Source organism: Eleutherodactylus coqui, chromosome 1, assembly GCF_035609145.1.
Source record: "Eleutherodactylus coqui strain aEleCoq1 chromosome 1, aEleCoq1.hap1, whole genome shotgun sequence".
Classification (NCBI taxonomy): Eukaryota; Metazoa; Chordata; class Amphibia; order Anura; family Eleutherodactylidae; genus Eleutherodactylus; species Eleutherodactylus coqui.
This window is the reverse complement of record NC_089837.1, coordinates 342,015,055-342,021,054: the sequence shown is the minus strand read 5'-3', so window position 1 is coordinate 342,021,054 and position 6,000 is coordinate 342,015,055.

Here is a 6,000-nt window from a genome sequence, read left to right as displayed (position 1 = left end):
TTAACATGCAGCTTGTACTCGGGACCGCTCAGCGTGGTGGTGGTGGTATGAACGACACACAACCGTTACAGCAGTGGCTGGGATAGAGGAGGTGAGTACGGACGTGGTATTGCTTTATGAAATGGGAAACTTCCTTTACATGGACAATAACTTCACACAACTTCTGCCATCCTACACCTATGCAAAGTGACAGGAGAAGTGTGGGAGAGGAAGTTGTGGCTAGTACATTGCTGGCAGAATAGCTGGCTTAGGATGCCCCCCACCTGTAAGTTGATTGCAAACAGCAGGGCAGCAGAAAACTAGGAAAATCTATAATGGAAAACTAAATTGATAAAGCTCAAACTGGGTGCAAATAACAGCAAGCATCCAATGACGACCTGGGCTGCTTCTGCAAATTTGTTGAAAGCTCACGTACGCTTGAAGTAGTTCATGTTCAGAAATATATATTAGACTTTGTAGCAGACATAATACACTCCTTGTCAAAAAAAATCAGCCCCTAGGAGTTCATTGGAACCGAATGAAGCTTTGCATGATTGTAACGTTGATATAAGTGATTACAATATTAGAGCAAAAGGAGAATTTATTGCGGAAAACTGACTGCTTGAAGTGAGGCTCTAGTACCCTCTTGGGCCGCCTCTAGCTTGGATACAAGATGTGATACATGCGGGCATGGAGTCTCTAGTACCCTGTTGTACCACCTCTAGCTTGCATACAAGATGTGATACATGCGGGCATGGAGTCTCTAGTACCCTGTTGGGCCGCCTCTAGCGTGGATACAAGATGTGATACATGCGGGCATGGAGTCTCTAGTACCCTGTTGTACCACCTCTAGCTTGGATACAAGATGTGATATGGGCAGGCATGGAGTCTCTAGTACCCTGTTGTACCACCTCTAGCTTGCATACAAGATGTGATACATGCGGGCATGGAGTCTCTAGTACCCTGTTGGGCCGCCTCTAGCTTGGATACAAGATGTGATACATGCGGGCATGGAGTCTCTAGTACCCTGTTGGGCCGCCTTTAGCTTGGATACAAGATGTGATACGGGTGGGCATGGTAGCTGTAGTACCCTATTGGGTCATGTCTAGCTTAGATACAAGATGTGATACGGGTGGGCATGGTAGCTGTAGTACCCTATTGGGTCATGTCTAGCTTAGATACAAGATGTGATACGGGTGGGCATGGAGGCTCTAGTACCCTGTTGGGCTGCCTCTAGCTTGGATACAAGATGTGATACAGGTGGGCATGGAGACTCTAGTACCCTGTTGTACCACCTCTAACTTGGATGTAGTATAATATGGAAAAAATCAGCCTGCGCTCCTTTGAGATGAACCAAGGTTTTCCTTGGTTCATCTCGAAGGAGCGCTGGGTGATTTTTTTTTTTCCCATATTATACTATATCCATTGTGTGGTACAGCCTGGCAGTTGGACACAGAAGCCCAGCTGCTCTCCTGATATTCCATCGGGATTGTAGGAACAACAGAGAGAACACCTATGTGATTTATATAAGCGTACTTGGGTGTGGAGGTGTTAGTGGAGCTCCTGGACAGGGGCTTCACTTAACATCGGGTAAGTCCTGTTTTTTATTCTACCCATCTTGATTACATTGCTCGTGGCTGTCCTAATGAGTTTGTGTCTAGCTTGGATGTAAGATGTGATATGGGTGGGCATGGAGGCTCTAGTACCCTATTGTACCTCCCCTAGCTTGGATGCAAGATATGATATGTGCGGGCATGGAGGCTCTAGTACCCTGTTGTACCACCTCTAGGTTGGATGCAAGATGTGATACGTGTGTGCATGGAGGCTCAGGTACCCTGTTGTACTACCTCTAGCTTGGATACAAGATGTGATACCGGTGGGCATGGAGGCTCTAGTACTCTGTTGAGTCACCTCTAGCTTGGATACAAGATGTGATACAGGCAGGCATGGAGGCTCTAGTAACCTGTTGTACCGCCTGTAGCTTGGATGTAAGATGTGATATGGGTGGGCATGGAGGTTCTAGTACCCTGTTGTAGCACCTCTAACTTGGACGCAAGATGTGATATGTGCGGGCATGGAGACTCTAGTACCCTGTTGTAGTGCCTATAGCTTAGACGCAAGATGTGATACGTGTGTGCATGGAGGCATACAGGTTCCTTTTAGTATCCTGTGATACATTTGTTCACATTTGCTGTAACTGAGCCTCTAAATTGAGCAAACGAATAGGCTGTAAAAGTTGGCATCCCCGATGGCTTCATACACGTTCTATTGCCAATCTAGCGACAGGGCAAGCCATGGAAGAGTGGCAATGTATTGGAGGCATTCCTGTGACCGCCTTGCTGTGTGCAGCCGAGCATTATCCTACTGGAAAATGCGGCTTGGAAGCCGCCATGAGAGGAACACATGTGGCTGCAGAATGTCCTGAACATATCGCTGAGCTGTCATTGTCCCTCCTACCACTACTAGGGGTGACCGATTGTTGTATGCAATAGCCCCCAGACCATCACACCAGCAGTGGGGGGAGGGTGCCGTTGCACAGCAAAGGCAGGATTGAGGCGCTCACCCCTAGGTCTCCAGGCATGAATACAGTTGTCATCGGTGCCCAAACTAAACCTGGAGTTGTCGCTGAAGACAACCCAGCTCCACTTTGTAGCAGTTCATTTTCATCGTTCATGACAACACTGCAAACTGAGGCAACGGTGGGTGTCAAAGGCAGTAAATATAATGGGTGATGTGAGACCAAATGTCCTTCAGCCAAGCGCTTGGAAATGGTTCCGATAAACACAGGGGTCTGTAACCATGATACGCTCTGGCTGGCGGACGATAAAACAATTGGAGCTGCTCATACCTATCAGACAATCCTTCCTACTGGTGGTCCGTTGTGGGCGTCTAGAGCCTAGTCGCCTTGTGTGTGTGCCCTCACGTATTTACTGGTCCCAACCATCCTGCTCCTCTCAAATTGTTAACTGGGTGAAATTTCTTCAATTGCATTGTAGAGGCGTCTAGTGGTCAACAAGCTCTATACAAGAGGAAATATAGGGACGCGACAAACAAATGTCCTTTGAGAGCCATTTTAAAGGGGGCAGGTGCCAAGACCGTTCATCTAATCACACTACAACTCTAATGATTTGCATATCTGCAAACGACAACTCTTTAGGCCCATTTACACCGATTATCGCTAAAACTTTGCTCATCGGCGATTGTTTTAGCAATAATCGATGCGTGTAAATGGGCGCAGGGCACCCGCATTTCGGGCTCTTTTTAGTGATCATTAAAAAGAAGTGAGCTTGATTTTAGCTATCAGTTTTATCAGTCGTTCTCCACAGGAGGGGGGATGCTCAGGAAGGCTTCATTAACATACATAATTGACATTTCAGTAGCTGAGAAGCTACTTGAATACCAATTATTTTTTATGCAAAATAATTGCTCAAAGCTGTAGCTCAGACTGTCGTTTGAGTGATCTTTGAGCGATTATCTGCTCGTGTAAATGGGCCTTTTCTAGGTGCTTCATTTTTTTTTTTGAATGTATTTATTTCCATGTTCCCTACCAGATCCATAGATTATATGTTTGCACCTGTACAATAAGTTACAGATTACGGCACATTCACAATCGTACCCATATCCACACTTGCATTATTCGGTTCTGTCTTTGGCATATGCCAGACCTGAACAGCAGCAGACGGATGCCATTGTTTTTGTACATGCTGGAGAAACTCTATTATTGTCAGTTTCCAGTACATTAACAAACTGGAAAGGTCACAACATAATTTCTAAAAATTGAACGTAACACTGGAGAATGAGATTTTTGAGCATGTTTAGTATAACCCTTTTGCATCTGTAAAATCATTGTTCTCTGCAGCACATTTGGAAATGCATTAAAAAGCACAACTACCAGAATTTCATCTATCACTAGTAGAATATTGCAGCAGTGTCTGCCACGGCACCCCCCATACTCACCTCCCGGATCCGCCATATTATTCCCGTGCGGTGGGCGGGGACACGTATTCACATGATACTTCCACTGTGCTACAGCGTAAGTATAGCGTGACGGCCGGCTTCCATTGTCTACAATGGAAGCCGGCTGCACGTATTCCCGCAGCAATTGAGACATGCCGCGGTCTCTTTCACACTGCGAAAGTCCGCAGTGTGAACATTGAGCTAAGAGGTTGAATAGAATAACTGTGGCATAGCGCCATGGATTTCCGCCACGTAAAACACGGCAGAAATCTGGACGTAGGCATTAGGTAGCCTTCACACAAAGCCTTTTTAGGAAAAATGCTGCTTTAGTTCAGCAAAAAACACTGCGCCTAGGAGTTTGCTGCAAGTCAATAGGAAATTATGACAGGCACTGCAATAGATAGGAAGGAAGCTGTATGTGCACTGTATAACAGTAACCCGACTCATCTTTTCTCCAGCTGCTACTGCAATACCCCCACCCTGTACCAGTCACAGCACTGGCTTAAACTCATCACTCTTATCTATAAATCGCTCTACAGTGCTGCACCTCCCGAGATCTCTCTTTTCTCTGTCGACTGCCCTGCCCATGCTGTCCGTTTGGTAAATGATGTTCGACTCCGTTCCTCCATAATCTGAACCTCCGTCTCCCTTCTCCAAAAGTTGTCCTGAGCTATACCAATTCTCTAATATGTGAAACCTTGGCCAATCAGGCTTATATTCACCAATATCCACAGTTTTTACCTCTCAATGCTACAGGGCATACAGGTACGTCTTGTAGCTTTGGGGTATGTATGGAGGGGGATTGTGGGTCAACCTCGCTCCATACAATGCGGATGCCGGGTGTTTCACACAGCTGACACCCACCCGTTAACAGCTCCAGTAAGCTATGCCACTCATGGGAGCTGTTATGCCTTTAATTGCTGCCGTCAATTCTGACAGTGGCATTTAAATGCCTCGGCTGGTATATTGTACCACTTATGGGGATGCGCGCCAAACAATAAAATTGGATCTGGACATGGACCAGAGAAAATCCACATAGGAAGTCCCAGTTCAGAAATTAAGACTATCAACTCCAAGGAAAGGTCCAAAAATAATAAGTTGGACTTATAGCAGAAAAATAGCATCCAAGATCATTCATCTAAGTAGGTGGAAACCCGCGACAAATAATACGGAAACACACTAGAATGGATGATGCAGTTGGTTATAGAGATTTTTGAACTAATCTGGTGTGAATATCAGGTTTCAAATTTGAAAGCCGATATCTTAATTTTTTCAGGTTAGTTCTAATATATCAACAGAGTATTTCCTTAGATGCATACGAGGGTATCGGTTCATGTAAAGATTCAACGCGTTTCCGTCTAACCGATCAACTTCATCAGGAACCAATAGTTCCCCTGAACCTTCTCAAGAGGTATCCCATGTAAACTGGGCACCTTCTATAGACTTCACCTGATTTTACTTGGATTCCTATCAAGTGGTCGTTGTTCACCACTACCCAAATTCAGATAGAATATGAGACCTGTAAGAGGATGGTAGAGCTCATGCTGCTATGGTTGCTACAGGAAATCTCTTGGTAGGTATTCCCTCTTGGAAACGATATCCCTAGTCCTATAATAGCATGTTGGGTTCTGATGGAGATATTATGCCCCAAGAACAATATCCTAGTGGTAGCATAGACTCTAACCGCATAGAAAACAAAATAAAAAAGGACTCAGGACATAGCCTCCTGCCTCGAAGGTAGGCTGGAGGCATCTAATTCACTAGTGTCCAGTGCTCCCTTTTGAAGCCAAGCATAGTACCTCCTACTTATGGGTTTGTCATAAAGCATCTCGTAATAATGAACTCCCCATATAGGCGGTAGCCCCAGCTGTAAACAAATGCATATAGTCCACATCACACGATCAAGATGATAAGTGCTGACCATCGACTGGCTAGGGAGAAAAGGGGACCTGTGGCAAGAGAAGCCCGTGTCCTACACAGATGCCCCTCTTCGATCGTGATGTATTCCAGGTATATATAATCTATTCACCTCGCTGGAGGTCACATGACCAGCGTGCCACCGAG